At 43.2% G+C, this 13703-nt stretch overlaps 1 protein-coding gene across 10 annotated transcripts in view; it reads left to right on the top strand.

Annotated features, from left to right (window-relative positions):
- The window catches only part of akap13b (A-kinase anchoring protein 13b), a 61472-nt gene that overhangs the window by 266 nt on the left and 47503 nt on the right, over positions 1-13703 (top strand). For 2 of the 10 annotated variants that reach the window (XM_085166242.1, XM_085166236.1), the window contains exon 1: positions 5388-11727. The exons of 6 other annotated variants lie outside the window; for them this stretch is intronic. The gene's annotated coding sequence lies outside the window, so the exon portion shown is untranslated. 2 more of the 10 variants (XM_085166234.1, XM_085166235.1) reach the window with 2 other exon arrangements.

Here is a 13703-nt window from a genome sequence, read left to right as displayed (position 1 = left end):
GTCTTAGTAAGGTATGGAAAAAGCCCTCTGAAAATGCAGAATACTTACTATAAAAACACAAATAATCCGATAAAGTAAAACAGTATGGTAGAGCTCACTAAACCCATTAGAGAATAATTAGGAAAATGTAAAAGGTTTAAAATAAGGTGCAGTAAAAATATATGAGGAGTGAGGAGAGAACAGGAGTCTGCTGGGCAGATGTCACACGAGGTATGAAAGAGTTCATGCAGGTTTTGAAGAGCTGATTACTGACACACACAGCTATGCTCTGGGTGTATGAGGCCTGATGGGCGGGAGCTTTGCAATCTGGCCATTCTCTTTCCAGCTGTTAGCTTTTCTCTCTCAGTACAGTTGAGCTGCTTGCTCAGCACAGGCATGCTTCCATTCATGCCAACCTTTCCTGCTCCAACCCCGGAGGTGAAAAGATCATCACCACCATCGCTCATACTCACTTTATTAAGCAGTTGTTCCTGCACTGCAGACAGTGCATTTCTGTCTATTCATTTGGCAGAAAAATTTTAATTACCACTTCTAACAGTGGTAGAAAACACCCTCTTCCTTTGAGGCCTAACCCACTGCGTCAGTGGTCCAGGTAGAGGGTCGCCACAGCGCATCATCTGCCTGCATCTGACCCTTTTCCATGTAACATCCTCCACTTGTTAGCGCAACCTCTGCAAGTTCTCCTTCACTGCATCCATCAATCCACTCTGAGCTCTTCCTCATTTCCTCCTGCCTGGCAGCTCTAGATTGAGCATCCTTTGTTCAAACCAGCTCAGCGTCGCTTTTCTTGTTGCAATGTGTCTCTCACAAATCATGACACTCATTACCACTCACTCCACCCTGTCTTGACTCTCTTCTTCACCTCTCTTGTACACTTTGCTTTAGAAGGTTGATCTCAATGATTGTAGGGTCTGTCTTACAATATAAAGCATACCTCCACCTCTCCAGGCTCTCCTTCACCTGCTCTCTGTTCTCACTACAAATAGCTATGTCGTCTGCAAACATCACAGATCCACAGAGCCTTCTGCGTGAGCTCATCTGTCACCTTATGTGTCACTTCTGACTTCTGAGATGACCAAAAGTTTACAAAGTGAATTTAATATGTTATTTGTTTGGACCCAAACTGTGTGATTGAGCCTGTGAATTCATTAGAGAGCTGCTTTCACATAGAGTTGTGTAGGCTCAAAAGTCATGCTTTAGTTACAGATTGTTCCCTGCTGACCAGCTTTAAGGCACTTTCATGTTGGCTTCACTTCTCAGATCAAGAAGCTGTCCATCTTTTATACCACTTGAGCTTGTGTTTATGTAATTCACATTCGGCTCACGCTGCCTTTTGACTTTTCCTTCAACTCATCACCTTTTCCATCAAGACAAATTAAACATGATTAGGAAAAGGCAGATGAGGGAATCTGTTGATGAGCTAATAAGGGTTAAGAGGTTTACCACAGAAGAAGAACCAAGCAGTTGGACATTCTCTGTTCTTGCTTTAGAGCCTAACGGAGAGACCGTATTGATCATGGTCTTAGCTGCTCTTCCGCACACAGTTAGTGAGCAGCTGGAACGTCTGTCTGTTTCAGATCAAGTGTGGAAACCGGGGAATCTGCAAAATGAGCAGGCCTCCTTCATGCTGACAGACGGGCGGAGTGCTGTGTGGATGTTTCAGAAATCATCTGTGGCTGTCAAGCACTCCTATTTAGAGCTTTATCTTAGAGGCTCTTTAAAAGGCAGAAGCACACACTGTTGCTTTTCTCCGGTCTGTCTGTGGCTCTGTCACACAGCAGTCAGCCGTGCTATGTGGGGTTAACCAGTGCTGCATGCTTTACTGTTGAGTCATGCTCTCTCACTCTGCTAGCATGTCTTCTGAACACTGTATTTGTTGTTCTGAGTCGTACTTGTTCTGGGTGTTGTGATGCACAGCAGTGCAGTGTGTGCTTTCTTAAATAAATGATTGCGTGAGACATAATGCAGATGAATGCTACTTGCTTTACTTTCTCGTTAGTGTGACCTTGAAGTTGACAGGAACTAGAGAACAGAGTACAGACTAATGTTCCAGCTGCAGTCCAAGACAGTGGAGTTTGAGTCCATCCAACCACAGGAGGACAGACCGTGCGGAGAGGCAGCTAGGTGATACTGAGGTCAGCCGGTAAGAAAACATGAGATGGAAACAGCTGACTCCCTGATATGTTGGCTGTTCTTCATTTCTAGCTTTTTATCTTATTTCTCTCGGGCTCCTTAGCTAGTTAGCAGCAGCTAAAATTTCTTAAAAGCTAAGTTGATGGCCAGTGACAGTGTTCTCTCAGATGGATTAAAAAGTAGAAATTAAAATGCTTGTATGAGATGTCAGAAGGTGCCGGTGTACATGACTGTGTGCAGACAGTCCACACAGGCCCAGCCGTTACTGCAGTCTAACACAGCGTCGCCCATTGCTGTGCTTTTCGGATCCCACTGACTGATTCAGTTTGTTTCCGAAGAGAGTGTAACCCAGGTTTCATTTCTCTGTACACAGTCTACAGATGCCCCCTGAATGCAGCACAGGCTGGTGGTGACAGAAAACAAGTTCAGGATTGGGAATGCATTCATGCCAGTGACCACAGGAAATGCACAGACACAAAAGTTATTAAAATGTTGTGACGTCACAGCAAGCAGACGTGTTTCCTCTCAGGCGTCTTTAAAGTGAACTCGACACTGTCGGAGCACGGCTGATGTTTTTCAGGAGGTCCTGCGTAGCGCTTGTATGTTGTGCTGTGACTGCAGCAGTAATAGAGACAAACAGTCTGAAAAGAAGCTCCCTCACTCTACATCGTAACTGTTCCCATAGCGAAGCAGGACAGACAGAGGTTGTTGCTTTGTGCTGTAGGCACATACACGAACAGCTCCCATTAAAATCCTCTTTTTGGGTTTTTTGTCTCATGCTTCATTTTGCTGAAAAAGGCAAAGGTATCAGAAGCGTCTGCTCTGTGGTCTTATCAGAGTGCCGATGTCACTGAAAGCACGCTCTCCTGCCCGCCATGTCACCATGCTAGTGCTGTTCATAATACTACCAAAGCAACACTAACAAAGTTTCAGGAGAAAAGTCGGTCCATGTGCAGCCTTGTTGTTTCAGTGATGATTCTGCGGGCTGATCTGTGCTCCTAATGAAGCCACTGTGTCACCCCTGTGGAATTTGGCACATGTATAAATATCTTTGCAACAGTAATTGCCTGCAAGTGACAGCAGCCAGAGCTCAGCTGTGTGATTGCATCTGAGGTCAGGATAGTTTGACTTGAATCGCCCAGACACGTATACTGGCCAGTTTGAAAACATGAAAATAACAAGTGAAGCAGAGACGTAGTGGATGGTGTGTAAGCCTTCACAAAATCCAAACCCATGACTTATAAAGATTCATAACAACTGTACAAGGATGATTTTATAAATCACTTGTATTTTCACATATTGTGAGATTTGCATAAACTTCAGCGTGTAAAGTTTGAGCTGTGAACATCTTACTGCTGCCATTCTTCCCCAGCAGCAAGAGCGCCTCCCAGAAGTCCACTTCCACAAAAGTAGGTCACAATAGTCCCAGAGATGCACCCAGCAGTCACTTTGTTGGTCACTGCCAGTTACCACAAACACTCGAGTACAGTCCTCTGTCAGTGATCAGGGTTAGGGAATTACTTTTTCACACATGGCCAGGATAGCTTTTAAATTGATGAAGAATCATTTAATAAATGCATTTTGGTGTTTACTCAGGTTATAGTTGACTAATATGGAAATTGGTTTGATGATTTGAAACATGGAAGTGTGACAAATATGGAAATAACTAAGAAATCGGGAAGGGGCCAATAGTTTTTCACAGCGCTGTCTGCAGTAGTAAAACTCTGCTGCCATTGGCTGTGTCTCTCTGTCATTCTGTCATTGTTCCTGAGGGCGGGAGCAGCAGCAGTCCCAGATTGATTTAAAGCTCCAGACACTGAAACAGTCAGTTAGAGCCCAAAACCACAGTCTGCACACACGTTCACATCACGGTCTGTGTGCGATTCTGTCTCAAACTTTGAATATATATTCTCGGCACCTGTGACACTGACATTACTAATTCCTGGAGTTATAGGGGCTTAAAGTCTGCATGATTAAGTGGGCGTGGCCTCTTTGACAGGTGGATGGTGTCAAAGAGTTGGAGTCCCAGAGCCGGACCTCTCATCCATGTTTGTGCTCTTTGCTGACAGACAGTCATAAAGCCTGTGGTCCACTTTTCAGTGAACTCCTGACTCTTTGTTTGATCCTTTCACTCAGTCTGTGCATTGCACCGATGCAGGCTGTGGATGTCGCTTGCTAACCAAGCTAGCCTTGTTAGCTGATCACTTGGAAGGATTGTTCCAATACTGAATCACATCATTGAACAACGGAACTGTAGCATGGGAATACTAATAAAAAGAGCGAGGTTCATTATTGTTGTTGCTTTTTTCATTAGAATCGACTCATTCTGGATGGCACACAGGTAGAAGCAGCTCTGGTTCCAGTGCAGTGACATTGTGGTGTATTTTTCGGACCTGTCACTCTGACAAAAAATAATAACAGGATAACAATATGAAATAAAATTTATTTAGAGACCATAGTTTACATAAAATTTGTCCAAAACATAGTGTGTTTATTTCATTGTTTCATTTCATTTTATTTTATGTCCTCATCTGCTAAACACGCTGTAACGTCCTTCTCTTTAAACTGAATTATTTGTCCAGTTCTCTGCCTAATGTGATGTTGTATGTCATTCCAAAATATTCTGGCATATACACACTGTTAAAAATAGCTGCTGAGTAGTTCCAATTTATAATTAGCAAAGAACAAGAGTAGTTAAGCTTAGACCTCTCCAGTGTCTTTTAACCGAGTATATATTATGTAGTATTTAAAAGGAGCTTCCATCCATGCCAAGATACTGAACCCTGATTTGCCCCTAATGCATCCACTACAGTGTGAGTGCGTGTGTGAATGTTAAACAAAAGCTCTTGTATGGATGTGTGTGACTGAGGGGATGAGGCTTCTAGTAAAGTGCTCAGAGTAGAAAAGCACTATGTCAGTTCATATATTAACCAGTTCTCCTGTGTCTGTCTGGACTTGTGTTCACAAGTATGAATGTAAATGATGAACAAAATATAAAGATTACGTAATATTCCCCTCTTCACCATCTATCAAATTTTCTATGCAGCAACCCACCCTGAGGTTGAGAGACGGGGTGGGCTATACCTTAGACAGGTCAACAGCCCTGAGATGAGCTGTGGACATACTCACATATTGGCCTGTGGCCAGTAAAGAATCACCAGTTTGTCTTTGGAATGTGTGACGAGGCACCCGGAGGAAACCTCAGCAGGCACAGAACATGTCCACGCGGCTGCTTTGAAGCAGGCATGGTAAGCTTCATATATAGTATGCTGTTGAAAGCACAGTGACTCGTAGGACATGCACAATTGCAGTGAGTATAGCCTTGACATTTCCTATATTGTTGCCGTACGTTGTAAAATAAATAAATAAGGTTGGTTGTTGAGAGATCCACAGACAGACACTTAGACAAGTGATGAAACTGATATTTCTCCTTGTTGTAACATCACATTCAGAAACAATATCCTGACGTGTCCTGGCAGGCTGGCCACTAAATGAGTGTAACGATGGACTGGAACACTTGTAGACACGTGTTGCTGACATCAACTTTAACCTGTAATAAACAAGTACTGTTGCATTTTCAAAGTTTTGGTACCAAAAGCTTTGTAAGTTGTTCTGGTGACAGTTCACTTCATAATTAATCATAATTAATCCTTCTGTCAGCAGTCACATCATCAGTAAACTCCAGTGACCCGCTTCCACTGGCAGGCATACATGATGACAACAGGGAAACATAAGGTTTCCTACACCACCTTTGACAGATGATGACAGATAATGAGCTGGTCAATGCTTTTCTCTTACCATCATTCGGGTACAAGCTAATCTGGCTGTCATCTGTCCACTGATTTTTTTTCCTAGCACTGAGGTGGAAAAGTCTACTCTGGCCTTCCTGTTCTTGAGTCTAACCAGTGGCTTGTACCTTGTTGTAAACCGTCTCTTGTACGCTTATTCACTCAGGAGTTCTCTTGTTAGATGTTGTAAGGGTTTTTCTTCCCCAGGAAATAATTCTGCAGTCGTGAACTTTAGTTGTTTTTGTTGGAGGCCTGTTGGTTTTCCTGAGCCACCCGGAGTGTTGCTTCTTTTTAAGAATGTAACAGATTTTTGGTCACTCGTAAGTTGTTTTTGGTCTTTCTGCACTGACATCAACCCTTTATGGACCTCGTGTTGTGAGTTCTAGTGAACAGATCTATTAGCTGCTTAATTTGTCATTGAATTATTCATTTTTAATAACTTTATGGATTTTTGTGGTTAGAAAAGTGGTGACACTCTTCTCTCAGATATTTAATTACTTAAACAAAATGACTTTTCCAGAGCTAGCTGTAACTGAGGAAGTGACATCTGTGCTGGGTTGTGACAGCGGTCACACTACAAGTGTACAACTGAAATATGCTAGGCCCACCTCTTCATGTGGGCCAAGGCTTAGTTTACTAAACTGTTTACTAAAATGTGCACCAGTGAGTCACTGGGGTGTGTGAGTAAGAGGATTCACCACCATTGCAGCTCAGTAGCTAGACCAGCTCATCTAACAGTGTACTGGAAACATTCCGATGGAGTTTTGGTCAATGTTGAAATGATTCCATCACACAGTTGCTCCAGATTTGTAACAGTTTCACCACATCCCAAAGGTGCTCTGTTGGATTGAGATCTGGTAAATGTGGAGGCTGTTTGAGCGCAGCAAATATCTCTTTGAGGTGATCTGAGCTTTGAGATGTAGCACATTATTCTGCTGGAACTATACATTGGGATGCACATGATCAGCAGCAATACTCAGGTAGGCTGTGGGATTGAAACACATCTCAGTTGGTACTAAAGGGCCAAAGTCTGCCACCACCACAACACAACACAACCACAACCACACCACACTACCTGCAGCAGCTGCCTGAAATGAATAGACCTAGCGACTCATGTCTTCAGTCTGGCCTCACTGATTGCTCCACACACATCAGGTTACTGAGAGATGTATGATAAATCAAAACAGCACAAAAGTGCAGTGTGTCTCGCAGTTGTGATATTAGCAAATACAGTTTAATAATGAATTAATAGATTTTCATTAATCTTCTACACCAAATTCTCAAAAGCCCAAAATCTGACTCAGTGTTCTGTTCGTTTTCATTGTTTGCTGTTACCTCTGGTCCTTATAATCTGGGCCTTGGTATTTTATTCAAGGTGAAAGCCTGTAAAATGTGGGTTAAAAGCTGGCTGAGCTTTGCCAGAAGCAGCAGCTGATTGGCTGTGGCTGAGCTGGTGTGTTGTGATAAGAGCCCAGCCTTTTGCAGCTCCACTGTGCAGCCAGAGGAAGTCTGTGACGGAGTGAAGCACAGCACCCCTCACTTCTTCCTTCCACTCTCTCTCTGCTACTCTGTCATTCCTGCCATACCAGACATAGCTTACCACCAGCTGAGGTAGGCTCTCACCGTAAATTTTTGCCAAGAACAGCCGGAGTCAGCATTCAGTCTTAAAACACATAATTACAACAAGTTGTGGAAACATGTCCTTCTCTCTGTTTCTGTCACCAGAGCCAAGTGTGTGTGTGTGTGCGTGTGTGCGTGTGTGCGTGTGTGTGTGTGTGTGTGTGTGTGTGTGTGAGAGAGAGTGCGCGTGCATGTTTTTTCAGTCTTTATATGTGTTTGACATACAATGGCAGTGTGTGTATGTTTTCTGCAGTTTACATAATACATGTTGGAATGCTTAAAACTAGCAGTAATAATTCCAGTAATTAGGAAGAATTTTGGCCCACCCATCTTTGCAGAATTGTTGTTATTCAGCCACCTTGGAGGGTTTTTGACCATGAACCGCCTTTTTAAGGTCATGCCATCCATCCATTTTCTGCCCCTTATCCTGGGCTGGGTCGCAGAGGCAGCAGGCTAAGCAGAGAAGCACAGACCTCCCCTGCCACCTCGTACAGCTTGTCCAAGGGGAACACCGAGGCATTCCCAGGCCAGGCGAGAGATATAATTTCTCCAGTGTGTCCCGGGTTTGCCCCGGGGCCTCCTCCCTGTGGGACATGCCCGGAACACCTCACTCAGGAGGTGCCCAGGAGGCATCCTTATCAGATGCCCAAACCACCTCAACTGGCTCCTTTTGATGTGGAGGAGTAGCAGCTCTACCCTGAGCCCCTCCTGGAGGGCCCACCCAATCTCTAAGGGAGAAGCCAGCTACCCTTTGGAGAAAGCTAATTTCCGCCGCTTGTATCTGCAATCTTGTTCTTTTGACCACTACCCAAAGCTCATGACCATAGGTGAGGGTAGGGACATAGATCAGCCGGTAAATCGACAGTTTTCCTTTACGCTCAGCTCTTGCTTTAGCACGATGGTCAAATTGCGAACAGAATTGGTGACAAAGGGCTGTCCTGGTGGAGTCCAACACAAACAGGGAATGAGTCCGACTTATTGCCAGTTATGCAGACCAAGCTCTTGCAGTGGTTGTTTAAGGATCGAGTTCTCCAAGTCCACAAAACACATGTATACTGGTTGGTCAAACTCCCATGCACCTTCAAGTATCCTTGAGAGAGTAAAGAGCTGTTCCAGTGTTGTGCGACCGGGCTGAAAACCACATTGTTTCTCCTGTATCTGAGTTTGACGAACGGAGCCCCAGCCTGCTGCCTCTCACCAAGGGCAACTCCAAACTGAACCAGAGTCCAGCTCCTCTCCGGGAGACTGGTTCCAGAGCCCAAACTGTGCACTGAGGTGAGCCTGACTATATCTACCCGGTACCTCTAAACCTAATGCACTAGCTGAGGCTCATTCCCACCCAGAGAGGTGACATTCCGTGTTCCAGTCGCTAGTCTTGGTAGAAAAGAGGATCGTTACGCCAGGTTTTGCTCTGTCAAGTTTGTATGTCTTAGTCCTGGTCTTAGTGTTAGTTACTTCCTGTTTTATTTTAAAAGTGTGACAAAGGACCCGACGCACACAACTTTACAAGGTACGTGTATGTTTATTTACATTGGATTTTTGCTCAGTCTTCTCGTACAGCTTTCCAGCTGCCATACTTCCGTTCAATCCAGCACCATACACACCTCTCCCATCAGCTCTCGGTATCCAACCTATATAGGGGAGGCATGATTAGATAATGGAAATCTGCTGTTCTGGTCAGCCTCCCCTGACACCACACCCTGAACCCACTGCTTCATCTCTCCCCTGCAGCTGAACCACAAACCACACTTCACCACAGATAGTTGCTTGTGTCAAGTGTGTTGTGTTGAGATTTTCATCTCCTTATCTCAATAGTTAGATTTAGTTTAGCTCTGTGTTGTTCCTCTGGTGTCTCCACTCCTTCCTAATGTCCTCTTGTGTATTTAAACCCTCAGTTTGCATTGGAGTCCTATTTCTGCCTTGAACATAGCAGTCCATGACACTTCTAAGAAAGGATACAATCAAGATAACTCTAGAGACGAGTTATCTGTTTTACCCTTATCCTTCTTTAGCTTCCTTTCTGTCCCTGCCTTCTCACTCATACTTTCACACATTTAATGCTTCCAGGGGGTTTGGGATTTTCAGTAAAATAATTTTATTTCTTTGCTGGAGTTTTAGGGTTAACCCTGGGTTTTTTGTACTACAAAGGTGGTTGACTTTTTACTGGAGTAAATCACAATGGTGACTTAAGCTGCTCCGAAGCTTCATTCACTTCTCCAAAGTTGTGCATTTTACTGGTTTATTTTTATAACCTTTAGATATTTTTTGTCACCATTTGATAACATTGCTGGAGTAGGTAGTAGTTAACCCTGGGTTAGCTTAGCGATTTGATAACCAGCTTTGTATGACCGTTTAGCCTGATCCCCAGTGTTAAGATAAGTGAATCCAGATAACTGAAAGATACCCTGGATATGTTGAACGAGCTTCGTAGTGTAGGGCACTGCTCATCTACTAATTAGAAGGTTGGTGGTTCAATCCCTGCCTGCTCCAGTGTGCATGCCAAATAACCTTGGGCAAGATACTAACCTCAAGTTGTGCTCCATTGGAGTTTGAATATTAGAATGAAAGTACTTAAGCATAGGGGGAAAAAAGTGCTTGTTCGAATGGCTTTAAGTGTGTTTAAGAGGCTTGTTGTATAAAGAGCTTTGAATGCTCAGGTAGAGTAGAAAACCACTATTTAAGAACCAGTTCATTTACCATTTTACCTCTTGTATTCTAAGATCTGCTTTCTCTTCCAGCTGATTTAGCTTCCTCATGCTGAATCTTCCTTCGTTTTGTCTATAGGCTATAAATCTAAACCGTTTTCCACTATTATATGATGGAGCAGTCAATACAGCGAGGAGGACCAGGTCCTCGGTTACTTTCTCCTTTTGAAAGTCATTTAAAGTTGTTCTGCTGCTCCCTGGGTTAACTCAGCCCTGTAATGAACTCTATACCAGGTGTGAACACAGAGAAACAATCAATTTCCTGATTTTCTTTTTTCAAAATTATAACAATTTCTTTGGATCTCTCACCCTTGAAGACAATGTGGTCTTCTGATGAAAATCCCAGTGTAGTTGGTCTTAGCACTTTTCAGGGATAATCAGTCTATGTCCATCTCAGACCCCAGATGCCAGTCAGTCATAGGATCCCATAGCTGACACCAAGGTCGTTGTGGAAATATGAAATGAATTGAGGTGCACACAGCACAGAAACTGTTTTTTTTTTTTTTTTTTCTCTTGCAAAGGCGTCAAACAGCAGCACAGGGCAGCAGTCTGTATGCAGTCTGTAAGCCTAGAATATTTATAGAGTATAGTTATCTTCCTGCCATGGTCACAGAACACTGTGTAACAACAGATAACTCGCTCATCAGCATGTGCTATAGCTGAACGATTAGATGGGAGCCTGGAGCCTGCCATTTGTTAAGGTTGGGACTTATTAAGGCTTTTAACACAGAAGCAGATGAATCCTAAAAAAATCCATGACAAATTACAACCATTTATATAAAACTGCAGCTGTGGGTTATTTTAGTAATCAAGTACACTGACAAGTATCCCATATCAGTGACATTCACATCCAAAAACTGACTGCTGTCTACAGTGGAGTAGACATTACAGCCATCACTGAATAGGGAATCAGGTCCTTCGGGAATATTTCATAGTCAGAACTGTGACTTTGGTGAAGATAAGTGCTATAGTGGCAGCAGTATAAATTCTGTTTCAGGCTCTTCCATGACAGCTAGTCTGCCTAATGCTGTAGTACAGAGGTCAGCATAAATGCACTTTCTCTAAAGTCATACTGCCTTAGTATTGAACAAAGCCAACAATCACGGACAACAGGTTGTCCGCGATCGAGACGAAAACCACATTGTAAAAGAAGAGAAGCACTAAAGTGCTGACTGTCATCATTTGTCCCACAATGAGCAGTAAGATGCAGCACTTTAGTGACAGACTTCGGCCTGCAGCATCACTGAAAATGACTTCTTTGTATTTGAAGAGCAGGATACTGCTTCCTTTCACTCAGACACTGAAGTTATTGAATATTTGAGGATCCCGAACTTTTTCAGGATAGACTCTTTCCATGAAACACAGCAATACCCTCGAGTGTGCCTGTAGAGAGCTTCTTCAATCTGGGGAGTCTTGTGCTAAGAAGTCAAAGGAGGAACATATTGGATTTAAAACTTCTCCCCATGAGGTTTAGTCCACTGGTAAGCTATTATTTGGTAAAGGAGCAGCTTTTCCCCAATTTTCAGTGTTCCATTTTAACATGCTTTATCCTTTTATTCATTTTTTTCTTGCACATATCTAACAAGCCTATAAATTTCTTCATCTGTTATTTGACTGATTTTGCTGTGACCTGTCCATAGTTGGATCCAATATACTAATAGGTGTAAAAAGGAAATCGAATGAACAACACTTAACTCTTAATTCTAAACCTGCACAGTGTATTTAACTTTCTACAGCCCACTGTTGCCCTCTGACCCTAACCCAACACAATCTGAAACCGAAAAAGTGTTAGACCTCCTGATATGAACTCAGACATTATGACTTTTCTATTAAAGTTAATGTCCACACTTATTAATAGACACAGACAAAATAATAGTTACTAAAGCCCGAGCCACCAAAAGGGAAAAAGTTCTCTGTGTCAGTCTACCCGACCAAAGAGACTTTATGAAATCCAGAAATGTGCAGATTTTTTAATGTGGTCAGCTTTACTAGAAACCAGAGAACAGACAGATTGCCTGATTCGTCTACCTTTTTTTTCTTTAAATGATATATTATAGTTGCTCTTGGGTTGCTTTTGCAGTTTGTTTTGGATGGCAAATGCAAGTTCAACACTTAGAATTGACTCCAGATCTTTTATGGGTCATGAATCAGTTTGTCATCAACTGCTCACTTACTTTTGAGCCTCTGGAAATGGGAGACTGTAAAAATGGCCATAATTCCTAAAGAGTTGATTTGGTTCTTTGTTAAACCCTTTGAATTAAAGCTGATAGTCTGTACTTGGACAGCTGCAGAGCAGAATCAGTGAACAGATTGATGTCTAATGAGCCCCTGCTGTGGGATGGGGGGTGTGAGCAGGCACACACAGATTTATACACACATTCACACAACGCATACATCCATGGGAGGGTGAGGATTATCTTTGCAGGCAGAAAGACAAGAAGATCCGGTTTAGCCACTTAGAAGTCTGTACTGAGCGAGCCTCTTTACCCACTAACCTGGATGAAGTCTCTAATTGACACACAAATTGTCATGCTAAAGAAATACTCGCTGCTTTTATATAGAAAGCATAGACAGCTGTCATTTGATTTCTTCAGTAACAGTTTAAAAGATGTTCATGTTCAGCAAAGGAGAACTCTGCCACTAAGGTACCAGAGTATAGTGGCATGAGTGGAAAGCATGAATCAGCCTCAGGGCAGAACTCTTCAGCTCAGGAATGTGGGAGCTCATTAATCACTGCAAGCAAGACTGAATATCGAATGTAAAAATGCAGCAGAGCTGCGAGTGTGCGTTGCTGATGTCCTCCTTTATGTTGCAGCTTCACTGCAACTCTCAGACGTTGGGCACAGTTGTGATAAAAGACAAAGACAGAGTTAAACAGAGCTTGGCGTTTGTGGCCAGCCAATGAGAAAAAGACTCCTTGCTAAACAGACAAAATGTCAGATTTCTGTCTTGGCTACAGAGCAGTCAGCAGGATTCTTTACAGCTTGGTTAAGTACCTGACGTAATGATAAAACCTCCCACCAGTTCATGAATGAGAGGCTCTAAAAAGCTCTGTTATACAAAGACTGTGTGTCTGAGATAAATAGTCTTGTCCTGTGGGTGTGTAAGGATTCCCCTGTTTCGTTCTGACTTCCTGCTTCCTGTCTGTGAAAGGGCTGACCAAATCAGTGCATGTACGAGAGCTGAATGCAGCTTTGTGTCTCTGTCACTTGTCAGTAATAAGTGTGGTTTGAACAGTAAGTGAGTCATGCAGACTGCTACATTGTCAAGTTAAAGCTGCAACAAGTTCTTGCCATGTGCTGAGCGACACTCTGTCCACCTGCACGTCTCCACAGCTGCTGCACAGTGACAAACTGTGCCAGGCTATGGCGCTGCTGTCACAGTGCCACTCCTGTTAAGTCTGACATTCAAACTGCTGCCCATTCTAGAAATTCAGCTACTGCTAATAGTGAAGTGT

The sequence above is a fragment of the Neolamprologus multifasciatus genome, chromosome 7 (genome assembly GCF_963576455.1).
Source record: "Neolamprologus multifasciatus chromosome 7, fNeoMul1.2, whole genome shotgun sequence".
Classification (NCBI taxonomy): domain Eukaryota; kingdom Metazoa; phylum Chordata; class Actinopteri; order Cichliformes; family Cichlidae; genus Neolamprologus; species Neolamprologus multifasciatus.
Note: the sequence above shows the minus strand (reverse complement) of the source record. Positions and strands in the feature narration are given on the sequence as shown.